At 41.3% G+C, this 27773-nt stretch overlaps 1 long non-coding RNA gene across 1 annotated transcript in view; it reads left to right on the top strand.

The window, feature by feature from the left end:
- The first annotated feature begins 1042 nt into the window (after positions 1-1042).
- The window catches only part of LOC131836455 (uncharacterized), a 108224-nt gene continuing 81493 nt past the window's right edge, over positions 1043-27773 (top strand). The window contains exons 1-2 of the long non-coding RNA XR_009355621.1: positions 1043-1558; positions 4528-4627. This is a non-coding gene — a long non-coding RNA (uncharacterized LOC131836455). The remainder of the gene's footprint in view (positions 1559-4527; positions 4628-27773) is intronic.

The raw sequence follows: 27773 nt of genomic DNA, 5'->3' as shown, positions 1-27773 counted from the left end.
CTTAAGACCCTGCCTTTTAAAGGCCTTATCACTATTCATCTGTTCCCATGTGGCTTGCTTTGACAGACAGACACAGGGATGTGGCTGAGACTCACAGCAGCTACTGGTAAATATTCCAGAGCGCCAGGAGGCAGGAGAGAAAACTTGGTCACGACCCACACTGGCAGGCTGGGGGAAGTCACGTTTTAGGAGTGAACCTCTTGGGGCCTCTTTTGCAAAATGAAGGTAACATTAACTGAGTTTACGAAGTATCCCAAGGTTAATGAAATTCCTGGAGAAAGAGCTAAGGAATATCAGGTGTTGGTATTTTTCGTGTTGACAGAACAGTAATGCGCATTAGATCCTCTGATTTTAAGGCCTGGGGGCCATCATCCTCAGGGGGATGGTTCTCCCGCACTGCACCCCCCCTGCCCCCCGCCATGACTCCTCCCTCCCTTCCTCCCTCCCACTCCAGTCCATCCCGGAAGATCAGAAGATTCTCAGGAATGGTTGCCCCCTGGGCTGGCAGAGGGACAGGAATTCTGGGAGGAAAGCAATTCCAGGAGCCTGGCCTGCCCCTGAGCTCCAGAGAGATGAGTCCTCTGAGAGCCCAGTGATCTGCTGTCCTTATCCCCCTCACCCGGGCTGACCTGGGAAAACCGCAACCCACAAGTCACGCCATGTTTCTTGGCTCAGCCCTTTCCTTGCCTCCTGAGAGGATAGAGCCACCGTTCCAGTCTCCATCTCCCGTATCGTGGGATGAAAGAGGTGGTACAAAGTATAGCAGGTACGCTGACAATTTCCGAACCCACCAGAAGAGCGTGACTGTAAACTAAAGCCATCCTGTTCTACTGTAATTTCTGCAGGTCACGTTTTCAGTCAGTCAGCCACCAGAGGGTGCCCACAGAGCTCTCTGAAAATGACCCAAACCTGAGGAATGAGAGGAGAAAGCCGATTTCCAGTGCCTGTGAGACTGAGACAAAATACATCTCACCCACAGCTGACGCCACCAGACGCACAGGCCAGCGAAGGAGACAGGAGTTTGCCAGCGAAGGAGACAGGAGTTTGCCAGCGAAGGAGAGCGAGGGTGGGAGCAATAGAAATCACCTGAATCGTAGCTAAACAAGTCGCTTCTTGATTGTTCAATTGACAACTGCCATTGCACTTTGAGGATCCGCTCAGGGCACATTTTCATTCCTTGGCAAAACTCCCTTCCCCACCCTTTCCCCAGCCTTGTGTACAAAGAAAATGCAAATACATGTAAATATTAGCCTAAGCCACAGTCTTCTTGGAAGGTAAGGCTGCTGCCCCCGCTGCTTCTGCTGCTGCTGCTTTTAAAAAAAAAAAAAAAAAAATCCTATAATGCAAGTGAAAGGACAGATTTTCTGAGCCACTGCTCCTGCACCAGGGTGAGGCCTCTGAGAAGCCTTGGTTTTCTGAAGAGAGGGCCTCATGTGGAGCGTGCCTGGAATGAGAGCAGCAGAGGGACAGCTCCTCCGCTCTCCGCAGAGAGGCCTGGCCAGCAGCCTGGGTCTGGCATCCCTGGATCTCCAGGGCCTTGTACGATGACTGACACACAGTAGGTGCCTGTGGGTGTCTGTTGAATGAGCGAGCGAATGAATGCGGAGTAAGCTGGAGTGGGTGGTTCAAGGCCTGGGCTAGCTGGGAGCTTCCACCGGGGTGAAGGGAGAATTGGGAAAGCCATGTGGGTTGGAGGGATGTGAGGAAGGGTAACTTTCCAGGGTGGAGAGGTCCCGTGTTCTGGTTTGCCTCTACCTCAGGCCTTTGCTGCGGACGTCCAAGACTCCAGAACAGAATGTTTTGACTTTGTCCCATTGCTGGTCAAACTACCCAGTGGCCTCATTCCTTCCTAAGGTCTACTCACTGACCGTGATGGAGCAGTGGTGGGAACCCTGGCAGTTACCCTGTGTCCCCACTCGGGGGACCCTAGTCTCCTTTAGCCATTCCTTGGTGAAATGGGCATGTAAATTTTGGAGAAAGTGAGCATATTACCAATACTGGGCAAGGAAGGCTTTGGCTCTCTGGAAACCCAGCTATTGTGGAAATGGGCTTAGGCACTGGCAGCTGGGTAATGAAGGCATGGATCCCTCTGGACAAGTGCGGGCAATATGTGTATACACACATATGTGTGTGTGGGTGTGTGTGTGTGTGAGAGAGAGAGAGAGAGAGATTGCAAGCATGAGAATGGTTGTAATAATGCCTTGCCCTTCGAACAACAAAACACCACAAACCATGTGGCTTGAAAGAACAGAAATGTACTCTTTCACAGTTCTGGAGGCCAGACTTCTGAAATCAAGGTGTCAGCAATGACGGTTTGCACTGGAGGGTCTGTGGGAGAATCTGTTCCATGTTTCTCTCCTACCTTCTGGGGGTTGTCAACAATTCTTGGCATTCTTTTTCTTGTAGATAGGTTGCTTCAATCTCTGCCTTTGTCTTCATGTGGTATTCCATGGTCTCTACAATTCTGTTTCTGTCTCCTATAAGAATACTGTCATGGGGTTTAGGGCTCACCCTAATCCAGGATGATCTCCTCTAAAGACCTTTACCTTAATAACATCTGCCAAGGCCAAATAAGTTCACATTCTGAAGTTTTGGATGGATATATCTTTTGGGGGAACACTGTTTAGCCCAGTACAAACAAGATAGAAATGTGTTTATTGCTGGATTACTCCTCTGGCGGACCACCCGTGTGCTTAAACAAACAGGGGTACTGAGAACCAGAGAGATCGATTTTGTTTATGAAAGAACTTGATATTAAAAAAAAAAGAAATGAAGTCCTATTGGAAAAAATATGATTGAGGATTGTTTTAAATTCTAATTGCAGGGGCATATGGGTGGCTCAGTGGCTTAAGCCTCTGCCTTCGGCTCAGGTCATGATCTCAGGGTCCTGGGATCGAGGCCCGCATCGGGCTCTCTGCTCAGCAGGGAGCCTGCTTCCCTTCCTCTCTCTCTCTGCCTGCCTCTCTGCCTACTTGTGATCGATCTCTGTCAAATAAATAAATAAAAATCTTTATAAAAAAAAATTCAAATTTCATACTGAAATGGGAGAAAGAAATCCTATTTTCTCTGGCTGGGGTCTCTAAAGGTGTTAATCGAGGTAATTAGTGAATTACCATAGGTCAGTATGGTAAGAAGGTAGAAAGTGAAAGAGTGTTGTTGTTGGTTTTATTCTGTTAGGTGTTTTGCAGTTACTGAAGTCATTGGTGACCTTAGCAGGAACAACCACCATATTGTTACCTCAGTGGGCTGGGGTTGAGGCTTGAATGGCGGTGAGGAGACTGTTAGTGTGGATATTTTTTTGCCAGGAGCTTGATTGTGAAGAGAGAGAAAAGATTTAGTGGTCTCTGAGACGTGGTCTTAGACCTTAGAAGGTTAATTAATAATCTGCTCTTTGTGCTTGCTGTAATTAGCTTGAATTGCTGCTGGAACTTCTTAGGGATGGTATCCACTGGTGATGTCTCTAAAACATGCAAATGGATGTTGCTAGCCAGGCCCAAACCTTCCCCCCAGATGACTTTGTGCCCTGAGTAGAGCAGTACGTCAGCCCCAAATTCAATAGCTTGACAAAACTTCAGCCCCATGCCAGTGTCCTCTCTGTCCTTTGTACGGCTATTTCCCCTACCTGCATGTTCTTTTTCCTCCATCAACTGCTCATCTTTTATTTTTTTATTTTTTTAAAATTTTATTTATTTATTTGAGAGAGAGAGAGAGAGACAGACAGAGTGAGAGAGCATTAGAGGGGAGGTCAGAGGGAGAAGCAGACTCCCCATGGAGCTGGGAGCCTGATGCAGGACTTGATCCCAGGACTCCAGGATCATGACCTGAGCTGAAGGCAGTCGCTTAACCAACTGAACCGCCCACGCACACAACTGCTCATCTTTTAAAGCTCAGCTGGAATAGTCCCTGTTTGTTTTACCCTTCCCCCCATGAGGTCATTCAGTCTTTAGAAGCCCCAGAGCACCCTTAAATTTTAGACATAGCATTTATCATGGCACTGTGGAATTACTAAATTTTCTGCCTCTTCCATGACATCATGGAGATCAGGATCCTTATCTTTCCTTTTCCTAGTCCTCAGCTTCTCACACAGTATTGGGCGTTTAGTACGAGTTCAATAAATGTTTATTGAATAAATGAGTTTGCTGTTAATACTACCATTCAGACAGTAAGAGTGTGTGAGGGAGAGCACTCTTGAATATCTGGCAAAGGAATCCAGCCAGGAGAGAGAAAGAGAGGGAAATGGTGCACTTGTTAACTGCAGCCATTGCCTACTTACATTACTACGTGAATCCAGGTTTTGTGCAGGTCTGTGCAGTCTTCTAAGCAGCCATGGGCCTTAGGGGAAACTCACCCGTCCCCAGCCTCATTGGGTGGGTCTGACTGGACTGCAGGTAATCACATTCTTGTTGCCAGATTTTGATTCAGGAATGGGCATTACACCCAATTCTGACCAACGAGACACAGGAGACTTCTGAGAAATGTTTTCTTGCTCCTAAGAGAACAAAAGAGATGTCATCTCTTCTTTCTCAGGGTGTTGTCATGCCTGGAGGGGAGACCTGGAGTTACTAAAGCCATCTTGCCATCAGCCTGAGAGGGAACAGATTCTGGAGGATGACAGAGCCTAAAGATGGTAAGGCCCTGGGTCTGTAATCACGTGGCTGGGCCACTGAAACTGCCTACTGAACCCTTTGTCCCTTAAGAAGTACAGTTATCACAATGAGTGCATTTCCTTATTGTTTAAAGATGCTTGAATCTGTTTTTATGACTCAAAGCCAAAAGCATCCTAACTGAAACAACTTGCCATATAATAAATATTCATTAAATAGAACTTGATTTTCAAGTGATGGCTGTAGAAACAAAAGAGCATGTTCCCTGAGACCCTGTCATGCACTAGGATTTGGAAAAGTAAAAGATGATATTCCTTGGTCTTCTCCTTACTGGCCCAAGGTTATTTCATTTATTTGCCTATGTCATGCAGCTGGTAGAAGCAAAATTTCTTTCTCTGGAAGATTAAGAAAAAAAATAGTCATGAGCTATCTGAGGGAAAGTAAACAAAGTTAGAAGACATAGTGAAGAAATGTCATTGATTTGGGGAGATAGAGAAGTAAAGCTTTAAAAATTGTAGTACAATTAATTTTAGTTAAGTTCTAAAACATTGAAATAGGGTACCACTGGTTCATGAATAGAGAAATGAAACTGAATCAATGTCAAGTAGACCCCAAACACATACAGGGATTTAGCATATAGTAAAGGTCTCATTACAAACCAGTGGGGAAAACTAGATGTTTTATCAATGGTGTTTAGACAATATGGTAGCCAGCTATTGCAATGAATACATAAAAAAAAATTGGAGCCATACCTCACACTTTATCAAAGAAAATTCCAAATGGGTCAAAGATTTTGAACATAAAAATTTGAAACCATAAAAATATGAAGAGATAAGGACTCTTTTCTTGTTGTAATTTATGACCAAAGAAAACCTTTTAAAATATGACACAAATTATAGCAGTTGTAAAATAAAAGATTGAAAAATTCAATGTTTTTAATAATGTGCATACAAAATAACCTTAAGGGGGGATCAAAAGTCATTGAACATATTGGGAAACATATTTGCAATTCATTGCTACATAATCCATAAGAAAAAGACCAACAATGCAATATAAAAGTGGGTAAAAGATATTGGATTATTTGACATGGATTGGAAATTTGGCAGTATCTATCAAAATTAAAAATATACATAATCTTTGATTCAGCGATTTTACTTGTAGGAATTATTTATAATTCTATTAGTAGCAATTCTGTTAAATTACAACATACTCCTAGATGTGGAAATCACTGTTGAACAAGGTTATTCATTACAGCATTGTTTGAAGTATCAAAAAATTGGAAATAATGGAAGAGATCACTAGTGGGAGAGTGGTTAGACAAATGATACTATGTTAATATAATGGATTACTACTCATCATGAGAAAGATCGAGGAGCTCTTTGTGTACTGATGTGGAGTGACCTCTGGTATAAAGTAAAAAAAGGAATGGAACAAAATATTGGGTTGCCATTTGTGTAAATAAAAGCTGGTGAGAGGTGGGGTGTCTGTGTGGCACAGTCAGTTGGTAGAGACTTGATTTCCACTGGGGTCCTGATGGGGTTTTGATCTCAGAATCATGTATTGAGCCCCGTGTTGAGTCCCGTGTTGAGCTCCATGCTCAGCATGGAGTCTGCTTGAGATTCTTGCTCTCTCCTTCCCCCTCCCCCAATCAATCAATTAATCAATCTTCCAAAAAAAAAAAAAAGATGATGAGAGATGCTGTGCACAAATTTACTTGTATATTTCTGCAAGGAAATGTAGAAAATCAGAGACACGGATTCCTCTAGGGGGAACTGGAGGGCTGGAGCATATGTGTGGGGAGGGAGACTTTACTGCATAAAATTGTATGCCTTCGACTTATGAGCTATGTGAATGGATTACCTATCCCAATTCCAAAACAAATGAATTACATTTAAAAAGGTATTTGAAAAGCAAGGAGGAGAAATAGAAAAACCCTCAATGCTTTCAAAATGAAAACTGGAAACAAGGAACTGTAATTCTAATTTAAAAAATGCAGGATACTCATATCCATCTCCGCCTTCTTCAACTCTCTACCAACCTCAGATAGGCTGGCATTTGATTTGCCAGCCCTAAGCCCCCTCCCTACTACTTCCCATTCTTTCTGCCCCAAGGGCAAGGTCTCTGCTAGGGATTCACCTCTATGCTTCTGTCTTTTTTGTATCCAGGGCAGAGCACTAAGCTGAGGGCATCCAACTTCCCCTCCTGGGTACAAGTGATGGGTACAGTTGTCTGTCTGAAGGGTGGGCGAGTAGTTGAGACACTTAATTTTGGAAAATTAGACTAAGGCAGAAGAATATGAAAGCAAGTCAAGGTAGGAGGATTTCACCCATACGGTACGGTAATAAGGTGGGTGAGAGGAAATGATAATAAGCCATAGAAAGGGGACCCACCTACTTGCCACAGTGTGGCTGAATTTTTCTCTTCCCAGAGTTCTATAGTTGGTGCCTTATTAACATCAGAGGGGATTTGATGACTTGTCATATTCAGTCCTGACTATTGAAATGAAAAGGATAGAAAATGAAAAGTATGGAAAATGAAAATCAATTGCATTCTTTAATTTTAGTCATCCCATTCCTGGAGCATATTGAAAACTACTTTGGGTTCTTTCATTGTTCAGGTTATTAATAACAAAGAACCAAAGTATTTCACATTCCTAAAGAGTCTTTCATCTCAAAGGAGCCAATGTAATTCACTAATTCAGTTACCTGAACTACATTTGGTAATTATTTGAGGATCACTTCACCCAGGGGTGAATTTCAACGAGTTGTGTGACACAGCCAACAGTCACTTCATTCTCCAGTCAGTGCGAAAGAAAGATGAATAGCTAATGGGGATGTCCTCCTGAAGGATTTGCCCAGTGAAAACTTCAGGGAGATGGATGCTGAAAGAATGTAATTAACTGCCCGAAATTAGTACCTCCACTCTTACTCAAGGTTTCCTGACCTCTTTACTAGAGTCAGGGTGGAGAGGTGTCTTATCTCAGAATGGGACTCTCTAGTAGCCAAGAGACCTGTGAACACAGTCACTCCACTGCTGTATTTTTTTGAGTGGTTATAAATGGTATTGTATTTTTAACTTGTGTCCATATATTCACTGTAAGAATATAGAAATGCAATTAATTTTTCTATTGTTACAATTGATTTTTTTATGTTGATCTTGTATCTGTGATCTAGCTGAACTTACAGGTTTGAGGAATGTTTTTTTCAGATTCCTTGGGATTTCTATGTAGACCGTGATGACATCTGCAAATAGAGGCATTTTTAGTTCTTTCTTTCTTATCTGTATGCCTCTATTTTCTTTTCTTGCCTTATTGAGCTGGCTAAGTCACAGGAATAGCTGTAGTGAAAGCAGACAACTTTGCAGACCTTTTTACCATGTACCTGATTTTTTTTTCTAAGATTTTATGGATTTCTTTGACAGAGAGAGAGAGTCAGAGACACAAGAGGGGGACTGGCAGAAGGTGGGGCTTGATCCTGAGGTCCTGGGGTCATGACCCAAGCCGAAGGCAGAAGCTTAACAGACTGAGCCACCCAGGCGCCCCACCTTGTGTATGATCTTAGGTGAAAAATATTCAGTCTTTTACAGTGTGTTAGCTATAGGTCTTTTTGTTGTTCTTTATCAAATTGAGGATGTTTCCTGCTATTCCTAGTTTTCTGAGAGATTTTAAAATCATGAATAGGCATTGAGTTTTTATCAAATGTTTATTCTGCGTCGATTGATACGGTCACAAGGGATTTTTCCTCTTTATTAATGTGGGTGACTTTATGGATTGATTTTTGAACATTGAACTAGACTTGAATCCTGGACTAGCAGTCATTCCAATAGTACCTATTTTAAAGTTCATTTATAAAGAATAGTGTCTGTCTCAGTTATTTAACCCTGTAATGGGGATGAGGAGTGAAGAGAGGTTAAGGAGCTGGAGGTTTTCCCACGAAGGGCATGTGGCTTGATCCACTTTACTGAATCCAGTGACTTCTTTCTCTCAGGGTACCTGGGTGGCTCAGAGGGTTAAGCCTCTGCCTTTGGCCCAGGTCATGATCTCAGGGTCCTGGGATCGAACCCTGCATCAGGCTCTCTGCTCAGCAGGGAGCCTGCTTCCCCCTCTCTCTCTGCCTACTTATGATCTCTCTCTCTTTCTTTGTGTCAAATAAATAAATAAATAAAACTTAAAAAAAAAAAAAAAAGACTTCTTTCTCTCTTCTGTCTACTCTCTACTGTTACCCAGAGGTTGGGAAATGGCTGCCAGTATGACACCTGCTCATTACCCTTGTGGCTGGTCATTAGAGAGTGTAACACAGAGTCTGTGAAAGCTGTGTTTGTGGGAGCATGCTTATCAGCCACTACTGTCCCAGAAAGAATGATCTCTGTTTTCCTTCTGTATGCCAGATAGCACGTCAGTACATTTTAATGGCAGAAGATAATTCACATCTAAAATCCTAGCAGAAAAGGAGTCAGGAAGATATGGTTTTAAGTCTTCCAACCCCTGTGATCCAGAGAAGAGTATAGAAAAGAGGCAGAAATAGATGCAGATGACCAAGAGACGAAATTTAGCACTCCCATCTGCCTCACGGTATCTGACAGGAAACGGACTTTCCATCTACTCTTCTTACCCTGCAAATTCTTTCTCTTAATTTTTAATGTCATCTTTCCTCTTTAATTTCCCTCATTGTCATTCAAAAACCTACCCAGAAGGATGTATTTGCAAAGGTGGAGTTTGGGTGGAAAAGAAAGAGGTAAGACACAATGCAATAGGAGATCTGCTATTTTAATGACCTATTTGAATGAGGTGTGCTTGTGTAGAGATGTTTGAGAAGATGAGAAAGAAAGAAAGCAGGCAGAGCTTAACTATTTCCAGAAGAGTCTAGATTTTGGCAGCTGGAAGCGGTCTGAATGGGCACATATATATCCTGGAGATAGTGTGCAGAGTGAGCAAGAATTGATGAAGGACAGGGCTCATGAGGCTGAGGGCTCAGCAGTGGGACATGACCCCAACAAAGTGAGAGAAGCTGATGGACAATGATCATGTTCAGAGAAGCAGGGCCAAGGGCTTGAGTAGAACAAGCTGTGGCTTGATTGATAAGTCAAGGTTGAAATAAAGTCTGTTGGGATGCAGAATTTGGAGTCAGGGACTCCGGTGGAATAGGTATCGGACCCCAGCCCTCTGCTGCTCCTTATGATTTGAGGTGACCTAGTGTGGAGAGGGGCCTTCTATAAGCAATGAGCTTTGTGTGTATCACTTTCAGGGATTTGAAGCGATCTCTGTGGATGGGTGAGAGGTTCAGGCAGACAGAGGCTGATTTCCAAGAGCCCAAGATTTTTGTCGTTTAGGTCTTTCCCCAGGGCCCAGGTGAGATGTTCTGCTAAGAGATAGCATGATTAGAAGTCAACGTTTTGTGAAAATCCCAGGACTGCCTCCATTCCATTTCCTACCCTAACTTGTCCTTCCCCTTCCCGGTCCTGTTCCCATTCCCGTTCCCTTTCCCCTTCCCAAAATCTCAGTTGGGAACTTTTTCCCATATGGAAGACTACTGAACCCTTGAATAAAGAAGGACACTAAGTCTGATGGGTTAGAGAGGTCAGGGCTATGCGAGGTAACAAGAGCCAATGAGTGACAAAATGCCTTCCTTCTGGACACAGCTCCCTAGATTCCTCTGGTTCTCTGTGTAACACCCTGGAGCACAGCTGTGCATGGCTCTCTGGCTTGTTAGTTATTCTTCAGAAGGTTACAGCACAGCTCGAAGGTATCGGGGGCAGGGTGTGACTGATTTTATTCCTGCTCAGGTCAGGGCATTTTGCACTGCTCCATGGCTTCAGACTGCTCCCTTACGCTGGTCTGCAAGCGGGAGACATTGGTCTCCAGAAGAACTGAACTGGCATCATCAGATCCATTGGCGGTGTTAGAAAAGTATAGTCTCAGAATTAGTGGTGTGCCCCAAGTGTCCTTCTCACATACAAAGGACAAACATTTTTCCATGCCAGTGATTTTCAAATTCTTTTGGACTTTAAATTCTCCACTGCCCCCCCCCCCCCATGAAATCTTACTTGGAAACTCAATATAAAAATCAAATAGAAGAGGAACTGTTCTGACTGAATATTGGGCATTTGGATGCCCATGTATTTACCCTCTTTGTCCTTTGGACTACCTCCAAAAATTTGCTAGGGCTTTAGTAAACAGAATATTAAAATCACTGTATTATATACATGTTCTTTAAAGCTGACTAGTACTCTGACTCAACTTCAAAGCAGAAGAAACTGAGGCATGAGGAGCCAAAGAACTTACTTTGCCAAGGGCACGCTGTGTGTATTAGTCAGGAAATGGCTGATCTGAAAATTGATTTAAGCAGCACAGAACTTTCTTTTCCTCTCATCTAGTAGGATGTCCAGAAGTGGGCAGTATAGGGCTGATGTGGCGGGGCCATGAACTTTTTGGAGATCCAAGGTCTTTGCAGCTTGCCATTCCACAATCCCTAGGATGAATCTTCATCCCATGTTTATAATATGATTTCTAGAACTCCAGTCACTTGATCCCAGCATCTGAAAGACACAGAAAGAGGAACAGAAGGGGCCTGCCTTCTGAGTCCTTCCCTTTAAAGGGGGCTTTCTAGAAAGCCTCGATGTCCTTTACTTATATCTCACAGAAGACATAAACTGAAACTGGGCATTCTATCAGTCCTAGCAAAATGGGAGTTCTGTGAAGAAGGACAGAATAGCTCTTGGTGGGGTGGGGTGGGGTGGGTGACTAATGGTCCACCCTTACCCTCTAAGTGAGTACATGTCTTAGATTTTTGATTAGTTCCAATCCTCCTAAATCCACAAGGTCAGTATTTTGGCACCTAAATGTATGTTTTTCCTATTCAGAAAAGGCTCAGATACCTTTTGTCTGGTTCATTTTTCTTGAATTTTATTTTAGAAAATGAACTGTTCATAAAATAACTGAATTTGTTATTTTCTCAAATTGCTAGACATGTTATTTTTTTAAAATTTTTTTTCATGTTTTGGATTCTTTTCATGTGGCAGGTGGAAAGGTATAGGTTAGTAATTCATGGGGGATTGGTGACTGAAAGTGGGAGCCAGATTATTCTTCAGGTACACTAATTCCCATCCTTTGACCCTTTACCACATGAAGGTCTTACTGATTTCTCACTGAAGTATTACCATTCTCTACCTGCTTTCCTGTCCACCCAGCCATGGTAGAGGGGGGACTGTTGGGGCACGCTGAGCCATCACTGCCTGTGGTGTGGTGTGGAGGACGAATACTGGATGTGCACTTAATTTGGAGTCAGTTCTGCCCCTTCCCAGGGACCTCCCTGTGTCCCTCAGGCAAGCCCCTTCTTTCTTCCAGGCCTCAGTTCCTTCTTCAGTTAAAATCTGGGGTTAGACTAGATGAGATCTGTGGACACCTGCCAAGTCAGACATTCTGACTGTATCTCCTGCACCCATCCCCCTCCCCTTGGCTTCCCTTGGATTGGAATGTGACCTACAAATGCCACCAGTTGCTGGGCAAGGGCTCTCCAAAGTCACCTGCCCCTTTCTGGCCACGAGAAAGAACTGTGATGAAAACCAGCCTGTTTTCTTGACATTCCATTGTAGATGATTTGTTTTCCAGACTCTAGGAGGTTTTCTTAACGTAGGTGTTCAACTAAAATGCCTCCATTTGTAATTCAAAGCCTGTTTGCTTTTGCCCTGTTGTGTGTGTGATTCTTGTCTGGTTATTTAGAGGAAAACTTCAGACAAAATCAAAATTGCGATAGGGTGGAGAGCATTTTCCACAGGAAGATATAGGATCCAGATTTCTCATTGTCTATTCATGAGTTTACTTATTAGCTCATTCAGTCGACTGAGAAACCTGGGTGCTTACGTGTAGGTCACACACGGAAAATGTGGGCTTCTACCCTGATCTGGTCTCTACTGTAGATAAAAGTGCCATTACATGTTAGGCCCTGTCCCATGTGTGTCACATTCTTAGTTGATATTTACAACAGCCATATGATGTAGGCATTTATTATGGAATTTTGCTGCTCTTTCTGCCCCCTCTTTAGATTAGAGGGGCTACATAATACCACTTCCTAATTATTTATTTACCTAATTTGGGGGGGGCACCTATTAGGTGCTAGGCATTAGGTTTATGACCAAATAGGGCAGAAAGACTTTAGCTGACAGGCCTGCCAATCTGTTAATCATAGCACTCTGACTATTCCCAAGTATATGACCCATATGACCCAACTTTGGCCCATCATGAAACTTTGTGTCTTGTTTGGTACTGATTGCGCTGAGGGTTGGGAGAATGACCTAAGTAGGAACAGTTAGAGTTTCTTTATGCATATGATCTGATTCTGGTTGCTGGAAAAGACAAAGTTTCTCTTTATCCATTTGAGTTCTAGATTCAGGTGTATATGGTACCTACTCCACCATTATGCTGTCCAGTTTCATAAACCAATAAAATCTCTTTTTGCTTAAACCATTGGTTTGAACCATATAAAACTGCCATTTTTTTTCCAGATTGGATATCATTAATTTCATCTGGTTGAACCTAATGATTTGAATTTCTGCTGCCTGCAATTGAAGGGGTCCTAACAAATATGGTAGTACTATTATCCCTGATGTGGATTAGGAAAATGAGGCTAGGAGTATTTATTTCCCCCAGGTCATTTGGCTATTAGGCATAGCAAGAACTAAAGCCCAAGCAACTTCAAAACCTATGTTCTGGATTGCTCTAGAACCATCCCATAAAGTCAGATAACGACTGAAGCGAAGAGACTTCTACTCAAGGAGTGGTCCACAGGCAGTTGCCACCCAGCAAACTCTTTGCTACTGGTTCAAGAGGATGTAAGCAGTAATGAACCAGAACACAAACTGTATCTCTGAGCACACTTGTTAAGTTCCACTGACTTTTTTTTTTTTTATAGTACAAAGACTTTCCTGATAAAGTAAGCAGCATATTGATTTAGATTCTGATGCATGCTCTTTATCCCCTCTTGGGTTGGCATCTAACTGTGAACCAGGACTTGGAGGAGCACTAGTAGAGGGCTGTTGGGTGTCCTGTCCAGCTGACCACTCTCTTTCTGTCTCTGGAGACTTCCATGGAAGCTATGTCTGTACCATGGAACCTTGTCCCCCTCTTCTTTCAGTCATAACTGATTTGTTTAGGTCATTTGTTGGAATCAAGCTGGACCAACCATATTTTCTTGTCTAAGAATATGGAATCTTAAAAAATAGAAACAAAGGAACCAGGAGATGTTAGCTCCATCTAGCTCCAAAAATAGAAGAATGAGCCCAGAAGCTCTTGTCTTCATGTCTCTGGAGCTGGTGGGATTCTTGACTTCTGAGAAGTGGCTGTTCAATCTCACATCTTGTAAGGTTATAGATAGCTTTTTGAGTAAATTCCCTTTTGTCTTAAGCTGGCCAGAGTTGGTTTTAAGAGAACTTTAATACTATTGAAAAATACAGGGAAGACCACCTGTTCATGACTCAGAATTCTATTTATGATTTCAATTATTAGTTAACCTGTATGACACTGTTCTCCATAATCCTAGGTCTCAGGAATGGCTGGAAATGTTGCTACCTGAGCTAGGGGCCTCGTTATAAAATGGAAACAAAGATGTACATAATCAATTACCCCTGTGACTAAAGTAACTCTGATAAAGACTAAACATCTTAATTAAAGCAAATAAATAATCAACCTTTGTCTGTTCAACTGTAGACAAATAGGACCCAAATGAATGAATGGACTCATTGCTGACTTTAGGAACATGACTACTCTGGGCTAGAGCACTTACATCTGCTCATCTGGCTGGCTTTCAAAGAATGACCGTGTGCTTGGGGAAAACCACCATTATCTCTCCACCAGCTAAATGCCAACAACAGTTTCTTGAATTCATATTTGGTTTTTGGAAAAAGAAAAAAAATGGTAGAGACACCATCTGAAGGCTCTTGTTACTTAGCCATATCTTTTTAGATGCAATATTTGATTTAAAAAAATATTTGGCTGTATCCTGAGATTGTCTCACTATTTGAAGCTGTGAGTCCAGACAGAAGCCAGTCCCCTCCAACTTGACAAACAGAGGTTTGAAGATGCATCCTTAGCAGCTGGAAGGGGCCACATGGAGTGGTGGCAGGAGGAGAAAGGAAGCACGCATGAGGTGCCTGCTGCTCTTCCTTCAGTGGAGGAAAAACAGTGCTGGAAGGTGTTGGGGGAGGCTTCAAAGCTTGAAGCTTTCATCGTTTATTTCTGAATCCAGACAATTGTCTCCTCTGAGCTTACCGAGAATCTCTGTGATCTTGGTTCTGAATAGGTTAATCTATTTTTAAAGGGTATCCAAATGCTATTAGGATAATTCTTGCATTCCTTTGCTCTTTCTAAGTAAAAATTAAAGTGCTTATAGTAATAGATATCTCTACCAGTATAGCCAAGAGGATCACCTACAAATGCTCTCCGAATAGAAAAAACCTCAAACCTGAGATTCAAATATCTGTGCTTCTAATTCTCTCTCTATAAAACCTCTTCTTAGTCTCTGTTTAAATTCTAATGATTTAGGTGCAGAGTTCTTTTTTTCTTAATTGTATTGCTGGACATATATTAGGCATAATCTATAAGATTTTCAACGTGATAGCATACATCCAGCATTTTTTATTGTACTAAATTTCAGGGCTAATTTAAGTTTAAACTCTTTATTTTAGAAAATCAGTAACAGCAACTAATTAGCACATCTCATTCTGGATGTATTTGCCAACCAATTTCAGAGACTCATTTGCCTGTTAAGAGATTTTATTGAACACCAGCACCACAGACTCTCCTTTTTTTTTCTAGTAAACAGCTCATGCTTATTATCTTATTACAGGAATGCCACTGGTTAAATCAGGCTCTGAATATAAATAGCCATATTACTGCCATCAGGCATCAATGTTTATTTAGTGGCTGTGAGTCATGCATACCTCTTTGATCGGGTTTGGAATGAGCCGTTGCAGTTTTTGTTCAAAAAGGTTATTTGCAAAGGCTACAGAAGTATCAGTTAGATTAAACATGAAATTAATCAGTGTGGAATTTTATCAGCCATTTCTGCCACCAAACACCAGGTGTCAAGAGCATGTGCAAATGAGGGCTGAGCATAATGAAGCTGGGGGACAGCTTAGTAGGGAGGTCAGAAGAGAGTCCAAGAGGTCTACCATGCTCAGGGAGAAAAGACGGATGTGGGGGGGCAGGAAGGAGGGCGGGGGAGAAAGGAAAGGAGGAAGAAAGGAAAGAAATATTGAAGACCTACTGAATCATCTGGAACTCACTGGCAGTTTCACACCACGTATCTCATAGCACAGTATATGGAAAGAGAGTCAGGTGACCTGAGTTCGCCTGAAGGCTGCTCTGTCCTACCCAGTGATCTTTGGGAAACTGTTTAATACCTACATGCGTTACCGAGCACACACAGAGAACATGTGATAAACTTGTACAAAGGTGTATTTTCCATCTCAACATTTCTTGAGACTTAAGATATCAGAGAGTGAGAGACCCAAGATAGCTGTCGTATGGTTTTAGTTGATGATACTGTGTTGGTGGAGGAGATGAGGCCCTTTGACTGGAAAGCTCATTTAAACTGGGTCCATTCATTCCTTCATCGTTTAGTGGGCGCTCCAGCCTGTCAGGCATATGTGAGGAGAGAGGCCTGTGAATAATTATAACATACCATGTTGAGTGCTGTGATGATTGCCACTATAAATTCCTGGTGACCTCACTCTCAAGCAGCCCTCATCGCTGCTCAGCCATTATGCAGTATTCCTGCCCCACGACTCTCCCTGCCACTGCCTCAGTGCCTATTTCTGATGTTCTCCACCCACTTCAAGCTTCTGAATTTCCCTGAGTTCATCTTCCTCTCAGCAGATGATCTAACCTTCCCTACAGTGAAAATGAATTCACCTACATCCACACCCATCCTCTCCTTTTCCCTCATTCTCCTTATAGGGAACTTCTTTCTCCTTCTACGAGGCAATCCTTCTACCTGTCGTTTGGATCCTCTCTCTTCTCAGGGTCCTTTTTCTATTCAGAATCTTCCCTTCTTCCCTCTCAGTTGGCTTTTTGCCATCAGCAGATAAAAATGCTTAGTGTGTCCCAATTAAAAAAAAATCCTCCTTTGCAAGTACCTCTTTGCAGGAATTTTTCTTCTTTGTCAGATAAGCTTCTTGAAGGAATTGTCCACCTAGAACTCTCACTTCCTCAGGTTCCACTTTCTCTTGGGTCAGGTTGTCTGGGAGACTCTGACCCAGAGATTTGCATGCAGTGGTATATGGAAGCATGTGTCCTAGGAACCACCTTGGGAATGGGATGAGGGAAGTGGTATTGGCAATGTAGATACAGCGGGGCACCATCTGACTCCAGGGAATTCTAGAGGTGGTGTGACCTTTCAGAGATGACCTGAATTGAGGCAAAGGGGACAGACTTTTGTAACCCCCGCATCAACGAGTCCTTGGGATGCACATGGTTGGCGTATACCCTTGGGCTAGGCTGCTTCCTTTGATAAAGGGTAATTTTTGGAGAAGGATCTGTCCATGGGCCACCAGCAGGCAACAGTGCTGGCAGCTAGGGAAATGAGTGCTTCATTCCTAGACGGGGCTTCTGGGGGGGCACAGCCTAGCGCACCGCGTACCCAGCCTTCTATAACCTGGCTTTCTCTTGAGCTCTCGACTCCATCTACATTCACCTGCCTGTCGGACATTTCGATCCAGACATCTCCCCAAAGCCAGTGAAACCTATTCAAAGTTAACTCCTCACTTTCTGTCACTCGGCTTACTCCCTCCTTAGGATTCTTTGTCTTGGTAGACGGAAGGTAGAAGATCACCTGTGAGAGTTATCCTTTCTCTCCTTTGTGGATCACCTCAGGCTCTGTTCTTGGCCGCCCCTCTGAGGCGGCCTGGGTGCTGACTACGCATGCGCACTAAGCAAGCTGCGGTCTCTTTTCGCCTCTGGTTGCCAACCAGGAGCTAGGGCGGCGGCGCAGCTCAGTGCATTCTGGCGCAGCTGTCCTTGCTCGCTTCGCTTGTCTTCATTCTCACTTTCTTGGGCTTGCGTCCACCAAATACATTGTTATGACCTTCACTCTGGTCTCAGGCTTTGCTTTTTGAGGACCTGAGGGGAGATTTTCCTTTTCCTACAGCGTCCCGCTTTCCAGTAAGTCATACCGATTCCAGCTTCTAAAGAACTCTTCAGTCTTTTTGTTCGTCAACGTCTCCAGGGCCACCAACCAGTCTTAGGAAGCGCCGTCAGTTCCTCCCAGATCGTCACCTCCGCCGCCTCCTAACTGGTTTCCAGGCCTGCCTCTCTTCAAGCTCTTCCCCACTCTCTAGCCCTACACAAGCTAAGAACTTAACATTTATTTGCGAGAATGAATGAACACACGAACAGGTGTATCACAGGGCGCTGTGTATTGGAACTGAGCTACTTTAGTATGCTGACATAAGAATTTTTCCTAGAATTTTTTAGAGTGTGTGCGAGTTGGGGTGGGGAAGGGCTGAGGGAAAGGGAGAAAGAGGCTCTTAAGCAGGGTCTGTGCCCAGCATGGAGCCGGATGTGGGGCTGGATTCCACAACTTTGAGATCATGACCTGGGCAGAAATTAAGAGAGGGATGCTTAACTGACTAAGCCACCCAGACACCCCTTTCCTAGAATTTTTTTTAACATCTGACACTCAAGCTTTCCCACTGGGAGAACTCACACATTAGTGGGCCATCTGGTAACCTCACAGAGGCCTAAGGGCTTCGAGACAGGAAACTAGAATTTTTTAAAAGTTGAATTTTAGTCGAAGTTTCCTCCCTCCTTCCCTCCCTCTCTCCTTCTTCCTTTCTTCCTTCCTCCCTCCCTTCCTTAATTTTTTTTTTTTTGTTTGTTTGTTTGTTTTCTTTCTTAGATTGGGGTAACCCACACAACACTTTAATTCTTTGCTGTTCTTCTACTTTTTTTTTTTTTTTTACATATTATTTTTTTACTTGACAGAGATAGCACAGAAGCAGGGGGAGCAGCAGAGGAAGAGAGAGAAGCAGGCTCTCTGCTCTCTACCTCTGCTGAGCAGGTAGCCTGATACAGAGCTTGATCCCAGGACCCTGGGATCCTGACCTGAGCTGAAGGTAGATGCTTAACCAACTGAGCCACCTGGGCACTTCTGTTCTCCTTCTAAGAGTTCTTGGGGTTTTAGGTTAAGTGAATAGTGGTAGATGTAGAGTGCTCAGAGCTGTGCTGGGTACATATTAGGGACAAAATAAGTTTTAGTTATTAGCATTATCATCCTATTATGGACTTTTTTTTCCTATTTCCTTCCTTCCTTCCTGAAGATTAAATAGTTTAAAAATATTTAATTCAAAATTGAGTCAATTACATTTTCTATATGTAGCTTGCCTAGGAAACAAAATACAGTAGAGATCTAAGTGGTCATCAACCTAAAACTGGCACTGTCCATGTGAGTTATTTAGTTTCTGTGTAATTTGTTTTTGTGGATATAAAATACAATTTAAACCTCAAAATTCTAGAATTAATATTCAACTTAGAAAAGTTAAAAAGTAAAATTAAAACTAGTTTTCCTTAAGCCTTCAAGTTCAAATTATAATTCTTATTTTAAAAATAAATATAATTAATCCAGGGCAGTATTTGATTATAATTTGATTGAGTAGCTGAACAGACCAAATTCCCTAAAACCATCTGTGCTATTAACATCTCAATTTTTATAATTCCCTAGAACATTTTAAACTGCATTTATAAATTGAGTGTATCTGATTATTTAAAATACTTCTACTGCCCAACCTGCCCACCCAGCTCTAAAAAAGCTAATTAAGTTAATGAATGTAGTCCATCTCATGCTACTCATATACATTCCAGTTCTGCTTACAAACTTCGCATAATTCTCTTTATCTTTCAACTGAAAATCCGAGTCTAAAATAAATTACTGAGTTATACTGAATCAAATTAGAATCAGAAGCGAAATCTATCAAATTCCCTAAAATCTCTTAAACACTTCAAATACTTCAAATATAAAATGCACCCAGATCATTCCTAAATGCACGAAGAAACTATTAGTAGCATAATTTGGCTTATTTCATCATCTTTATATTTGATTCTAAACATTCCAGAGTAGACCAATAGCTTTTACTGTCTCAAGCAAGCTGGTGTTGCTTTTGGCCAAGAGTTTTGGCTGGGATACGATTATAAGGTCTGAATGTCTGTCTGGGCACCAAAGGAGATGCTGAGTACTTTGTAATAGCCAAGTGATAACAAGGGACTCCTTGTCTGTGTCCTACACATAGGACTGTTTTCATAGCTGACCTTCTGGCTTCCAGTTAGATCATTATCTGGTTCTTTCTTCTGATTTGAGCCTGCAGCTCTGGCTAGTTTACCTGTTGCTAGATATTAATTAATCTGTTTACTGCTGATTAACTTGAAAATTAAAAAAATATTTACCTTTCATGTTTGAATATTGGTCATAATCCTAAAGATGTTTATACTATCAGGTACACTCTTGTCATTTGTGGGAAAGGAAAAGGGAAAAAAAGATATATGGAACATAATTTAGCATAACCTAGGTGCTATACACGTCATTATATCTGTATTTATTATTTTATTTAATATTTTTTGCACTTGTGTGATGTAGGCAGGCATAGTTATGTTCATTTGACAGAAGGGGAAACTGAGGCTTAGAAAAATAAGTAGCTATTAAGTTGCAAAGCAGTGATATGAGCCTAGTTCTGATTCTGAATCAGAAGTTTGTGCTCTGTGGGGAACTTCTTGTAAGCCTTCTGAGATTTCTAGCTAGAAAACAAGTTTAGCCACACATGTAGAAGGTTCTTGGGGTTGGTTGTATTTCTTAAAAATTATTTTTCCTGCGGGGCGCCTGGGTGGCTCAGTGGATTAAGCCGCTGCCTTCGGCTCGGGTCATGATCTCAAGGTCCTGGGATCGAGTCCCGCATCGGGCTCTCTGCTCGGCAGGGAGCCTGCTTCCCTCTCTCTCTCTCTCTGGCTGCCTCTCTGTCTGCTTGTGATTTCTCTCTGTCAAATGAATAAATCTAAAAAAAAAAAAAAAAAAAAAAAAAAATTATTTTTCCTGCTATCTTTTTTTATAACAGAACAGTCATGAATAGTTTGGGGTCATGGCTATGAGTAAACATTTGACACTTGCTATTCGATTCTGGGAGGGATCACACATTAGTGGGCCAACAGGTGACCTCACTGGCAGAGGCTTTGAGATAGGAGACTAGAGTTCTTTCTTTTTTTTAAAATTAGAGTTCAGCTGAAGCTTGCTTACTTGCTTCTCTTTCCCCCACTTCCCTTCCCTCCTCTTTTCTCCCCCACCCCCCAGCTATTCCCTTCCTTTCCCTTCCTTCTTTCCATCTGGAAATTATTTCAAGCTTAGAGAATAGTTATAAGAATAGATTAAAAAACCCCACAAAATCCTCCTTATTCCTTCACCCGTTCCACTAGTTGTTAGCATTTTATCTATATCATAGATAATGAACTATTTAAGAGTGGGTTGCATCCATCATACTCCTTTACTCCTGAGTACTACAGGGGAGTCTGGGTGGCTCAGTGGGTTAAGTCTCTGCCTTCGGCTCAGGTCATGATCCCAGGGTACTGGGATCTGAGCCCTGTATCAGGCTCTCTGCTCTGCGGGGAGCTTGCTTCCCCTCCCCTCTCTCTGCCTGCCTCTCTGCCTACTTGTGATCTCCGTCTGTCAAATAAAATCTTAAAAAAAAAAAAAAAAAAAAGATTGCTGAGTACTAGAGTGTATAGTCCCTAAGAATAAGGATATTCGTTTACACAGCCACAGTTCAAATATTAGATCAGGAAATTTTGAAGTGATATAATGCTGTTGTTTAACCTACAGATCTTATTCAGATTTTACCAATTGTGTCGCTTTTAGCAATTTTGCTTTCTGGCCCACAATCCAATATGGGATTAAGTATTACATTTACTTATATGGCTTTTTAGTTTACATAGTCTGGAATTTAGTGTGCATAGTCTGGATTCCTTGGCTTTCTCTGCCTTTCATGTCATTGACTTTTTTTTTTTTTAAGAGTACAGGTCATATATTTTCTAAAATAGTTCTCAATATGGGTTTGTCTAATGTTGCCTCATGATGAGACTTAGGTTATGCCTTTTTGGCAGGAATCCTACCTAAGTGCTACTGTGTCCTTCTCAGTGTGTTCTATGAAGAGACGTTCTCTGTCAGTTTGACTCATTATTGATGGTGCTAATTTTGATCACTTGGTTAAGGTGGTATCTGCCAGATTTCTCTCCTGCAAATTTACTACTTTCCCCTTTGTAATTAATAACTTGTAGTGAGATGTTTTGAGACTTTGTAAATAAACTGTTTCTCATCAAACTTTTATCTACTAGTTTTATCATTCATTAATGATCTATCTGAATCAATTATTACTATATAGCTGCAAAATGTTGATTTTCTAACTCCGTCATTTTTTCTACATTTATGAGTTGGCATGCTGTGGGGAGGGAGCACTATCTGGTGCCAGTTATTAAGTATGGACTAACAGATTCTTATTTTTGTTCAATGGGTTATTGTTTATTACTATAATTATTAATTTTTATGCTCAAACTGTCTCAGATTTGACCAATGGATGCACTTTTTAAGCTGGTTCTTGTGTTCCTTTGAAATGTCTCATCATTTTTTTGAGCACTTATTTACTTTTTGACACAAGATAATGGAAACTCTCATTTTGTACTTTTTCCACATGAGCCCTGGAATCACTTGTTTCTCTAGGGATTCCTGGTTCCTTTTAGTGGGGAATGGTATCTAGAAACTCAGATTTGGATGCTAATGGAGTGTCCAAGTTTTTCAGCAGACAAACCTAGGAAACAGATATACACATCTATTTCTATGTCCATACATATATATTAAAAAACTATAAATTCATACTGTATCTAAACATTCATATATACACAAACAAGCATATCTATTTCTATACTTATATATGCACTAAAAACTATAAATTCATATTGTATCCAATTTCAATCCAACAACACAGGATTCCTTAAAGCCTGCCCTCTCCGTATTTGTATGTCTTCTCCAAAAGCAAGAAAACTGGTTCCCTGCATTCTCAAAATATTTATTCATTTACTCCATCCTATGACACACTGAAAATAATTTCAAAATTATGCACCGAAACCAATGAGAAAAATGTATATATTAAAGTGGAGTTCAGTGTTTGTAGCTCTTTTAGTCTTTAGATCAAGGTTCTATAAGCAGGGCATTGTGTTCAAAAGTTATTTGGCTTAATTTATTTTTCTTTAGTATGCTTAGGTTATTTATTTGAAATACAGTAAGACTTTTGTTTCTGTTTGTATCCCATTTTAGATTTTTCATCCACCTCCATTCATGTCGCTTTAATTTTATGTTTTTGAGTAAATAGAGCAGTAATAAACTTCCAGAAGCCAAAATGATACCTAAAAAGGATTTTCCAAAATGTGTAGTGTTCCTTTATCCCTTTATACCCTGTTTTTACCCTGTGGAAAACCAGACTCATTAATTTCTCATTTATTTTTGCTGTGTTTCTTTTTGCAAAAATACGTAGCGAATATACATATTCTTATTTCACCTTTATTTTCTTACATGAAAGGGAGCATACCATCTATACTCCTTGCACTTCAGTTTTTTTTAAACCTAAATCTATATTCTGTAAATCACTCCATATAATTTCATAGAGATCTTCCTTATTCTTTTTTATAGCTATACGGTACTCCATTGAATGGATGTGTTATACCTTATTCAACTGCTTATTTTTTGCTGTTATGTCTGTTCATTATGATAGAAGTATAGTTTCAGGGTAAAGTCATAAGTGGGGGATTGCTGGGCCAAAAGGTAAACATACACGTAGTTTAGTTAGCTATTGCCCAATTCCCTTCTATAAGTGTGTGCCATTTTGCATTTTCACTAGTAATGTATGAGAGCAACTATTTCTCCAATGTCTTGCCAGCAGAATATTTTGTCAAGGCTTTTAAATTTTGACTACCTGGCAAGAACAAAGCTATTTCAGCATTGCTTTAATTTGTATTTCTCTTATTATTTTGAAGGTGAACAATTTCTAAATGTTTATGGCTTGTTTTTATGTCTTTTTGGGTCAGGGGTTGATATCTTCAGCTATGTGATTTTTAGTTATTTATTCTTCAGTTTCTCAGAGTTCTGTGTATATTGGGATATTAGGTTGATACCCCTAATGGAAAGATCTCTCCATCTCTACCACAGTTCCTATCTCTATCCTTATTTCTATCTACTTATTTATTTCCCTATTTGTTTATTTAAGTAGGCTCCATGCCCAGCATGGAGCCCGATGTAGGACTTGAACTCACAACCCAGAGATCAAGACCCCAGCTGAGATCAAGAATTGGGCGCTTGACTGACTGAGCCACTCAGGTGCCCCAATTTCTATCTACTTTTTTAATGGGTATAGTTCTTGAGGCACTTGGCTGGCTCAGTTTGAAGAGAAGGTGACTCTTGATCTTGGGGTTGTAGGTTCGAGTCCCATGTTGGGTATAGGGATTACTTAAGCATAAAATCCTTACAACATAAAGATATAATTCTCTCTCTTTCATACCTTTGTGACATATTTGTTTAGTAACATTGTTTTAGAGACTCTTAATGACAAACAAATGTCTTTGCTTAGATAACTCTCAAAGAGCAGAGGTCCTTCACTTTCAACCAGCGGTTAAGGGACAATGCCTATTAGAAAGGAAGGAATGATGTGAGACCAAGGCTGAGTCCTGGAACACAGACCAGAAACCCCTTCAGAGATCAGACAATGATCTATAGAGGAGCCTGAGTGCTCAGCAGCAGTCTTTCTCTTCGTCTGACTCCCCACTTGTCACAGGTCTTGTCTTAGGGAAGGACTAGAAGAAGTGAGGCAGCAAGATTTTGGGCCCATGTCAGTAGCAGGGATCCTTGTGTGTGCATCCAATAAGAGATGGTTATGTCCTAGAACCAAAGAATTTGAGGCCTATAGGAGAACTTACAGATTATCTGGACTCAGAAACAATCTAACGCTAGTTCAGAGGTAGGAAACAGGCCCCCAGAGGTAAGCAGCTTGCCCAAAATTATGCACTTAGCTATCGTCAGGGTTACCTACTGTGACTTCAAACTAATGGGCCTTTTCAAAGGTAATCCATGTTGAAACATCTGCATTCAGAGGATTTTCATATTTTAAAGGTCGGTTGCATACTTCATTCTAGCAACTGCCATGGCCAGAACTTTTCTGATTTTGTTATCGAAGGAGAGCTGAAAATTTGCTTTGGCTGGTCTGTGTGTTCATTCATTCTTTCATTTTCAAAGTACTGACACATTTTTCTGATTTCTCTTTTAGGCTTGAGTCTGACACAGTCTTCTATCAGCACCGGTCCTTTGTTTTGTTTTTGTTTTTTTAAATAGATCTCAGTGTAAATAATGAGGTTGGTTTTCTTTAGTTACATTCTTGTTTTAAGGCTACACCCTAATTAACTTAATTGGACTCCCGTGTTTCTTCAGTCTCTTATACAACCCATTTCTATCTAGATTAATCTAATCCATTATGTTAGTGGTTCCCAAACTGATAATCACTAAGGGCGCCTTTTAGGCATACATATTCAAACCCACCACGACCTCCCGAACCAGACTTTCCACGTGACTGGAAATCCAAAATTTTTACCATTTAAGAAAGATGCAAATTTTGGAAAATGATGGTTCTGTGTTAGTTTTGGGAGTTTAACTCTCAGCTGGCAGCTTTACCCCAAATCCTCTTACATGTGGATTATCCCTAGGCTCTGAGGGCAATGCCAATAAAACTTTGTGGGCTATGGCAGAATCATTGGAATAAATATACAGCTTCCTAACACAGGCAATTCATCAACACGCAGGGGGCTACTTTGAGAGGGAGAGAGCTCCTCAGGATGATGAGGTACACATATGCCAAATTTCAGTGCTTTACAGGGACAGCCATTCTTCAGGAAACGCAGGAGGCAATGGGTAGTCGGTTCTTCATCCATTACAGACTTGGATGACAAAGACAGTCATTCCCTCAGTCATCAAGATCTGTTGATCATAGCTCTTGATCAAGCACCAGATCAGGTTCACTGACACCAGCGATACTGGTGCTTTTGCGAGCAGACGGACACCCTGGTTGGTGCTGCTTGTCATCCCCCTTATCTTACATCACTACTGTTGGGGCTGTCTGCTTGCGCTCTCACGAATTCGCGCTTTTGATTTCTGTCTCTCAGCTTGGGACATCTTGCTCTTCCTACTTTAACACTTAAAATTCATTTTATTTTATGTTATTTTTTAAAAGAGTTGATTTATTTATTTGAGAGAGAGGGCATGTGCGTATATGTGCCTAAAATGAATGGGGGGAGGGATGGAGGGTAAGGGAGGGGGAGGAGCAGACTCCCTGCTGAGCAGGGAGCCCCATGTAGGACTCCATCCTGGGACCGTGGGGTCATGACCTGAGCTGAAGGCAAAGCTTAACCCACTGAACGACCCAGGTGCCCCTTACCAGTTAAAATTTAGTGTTTACTGAGTGATTACTTCGTGCAAGGCACTGTGGGGTTGGGGGGCAAGATGGAAAACTACTAAGAAAACTAAATAGTCAAGTTGTCAAGGCTATAAATATCTTAAGCAACAGTTCCTGCTCTAAAGGAACTTACCTTCACTAGGGGGAGTAAAGCAAATAAATAACTATTAAAACTTGGCAAAGAGAATAGCCGAGGAAAGGCAGGTATAAGGCAAGCATTTTTGTTGCAGTAATGAAAACAGGTTAGTACTGATGTAGGAATAGATACATTGATGAAATTGAATAGTGAGCATAGAAATATACCTGAACATAAAAATAATAATTGATAATAACCTCTTTTCAAATTGGTAGGGAAAATACAGATTACTCAATAAATTATAGTGAGACAATTGGCAAGTCTTCTGGAAAATAAATTAAACTGCATCCTTACCTCACTCCTCACATGAAATTAATTCCAAATGGATTTAAATATAAAGAATTAAACCATAAATATATTTGAGAAAACACAGGTAAGAGGCTTTCTAATTTTAATTACAGGCAACCTTGTTTTATTGTACTTTGCTGTATTGTGTTTTATAAATACTGTGGGTTTTTTTTTTTTTTAAGTTGAAGTTTTGTGGCAACCCTGCTTTGAGCAACTGTACCAGCATCATTTTTCCAAAAGCATTTGCTCACTTCAGAGCTCTGTGTCAATTTTGGTTTTCCTTATAGTATTTTAACTTTTTCATTATTATTAAATTTGTGATAGTAATCTGTGATCAGTTTCTTTGATGTTACTATTGTAATTGTTTCAGATTGCCATGGATCACACCATGTGTGATGGCAAACTTAACTGATAAATGTGAGTGTGTTCTGACTGCTCCACCAACCAACCATTCCCTCATCTCTCTTCCTCTCCTCAGGCCTCCCCATTCCCTGAGACACAATGATATTGAAATTAGGCTAATTAATAACCCTACAATGGCCTCTAAGCGTTTCAGTGAGAGAGAGAGTCAGATGTGTCTCACTTTAAATTGAGAGCTAGAAATGACTAAGCTTGGTGAGAAAGGCGTGTTAAAAGCCAACGTGGGTTGAAAGCTAGGTCTCTTGTGCCAGTTAGCCATGTCGTGAAGACAAAGGAAAATTCCTAAAGGAAATTTAAAATGCTGTGGTAGGGAACACATGAATGATAAGAAAACAAAACATCTTATCGCTGATTTATAGAAAGTTGAAGTGGTCTGCGTGGAAGACTAAACCAGTCACATTACCTTAAGCCAAATTTTCAACCTGTGGAAGCTGAGAGAGGTGAATAGACTGTAAAAGAAAAAAATGGAAGCTAGCAGAGGTTGGTGTGTGAGGTTTAAGAAAAGAAGCCATGTCAATGACATGAAAGTTTAAAGTAAAGCAGCAAGTTATCCAGAAGATGTAGCTGATTCACAAAGGTGGCTACACTAAACAGATTTTCAGTGTAGATGAAAGAACCTTTTGCTGGAAGAAGATGCCATCTAGGACTTTCATAGCTAAAGAGGAGAAGTCAAAGGCTAGATCTAAAGTTTTAAAGGACAGGTTGACTCTTAGTATAGGCTGATGCAGTTGGTGACCTTAAATTGAAGCCAGTGCTCATTTACCATTCTGAAAGTCCTAGGATGCTTAAGAATTATGTTAAGTCCAGTT

The sequence above is a fragment of the Mustela lutreola genome, chromosome 7, assembly GCF_030435805.1.
Source record: "Mustela lutreola isolate mMusLut2 chromosome 7, mMusLut2.pri, whole genome shotgun sequence".
In the NCBI taxonomy this organism is placed as follows: domain Eukaryota; kingdom Metazoa; phylum Chordata; class Mammalia; order Carnivora; family Mustelidae; genus Mustela; species Mustela lutreola.
Note: the sequence above shows the minus strand (reverse complement) of the source record. Positions and strands in the feature narration are given on the sequence as shown.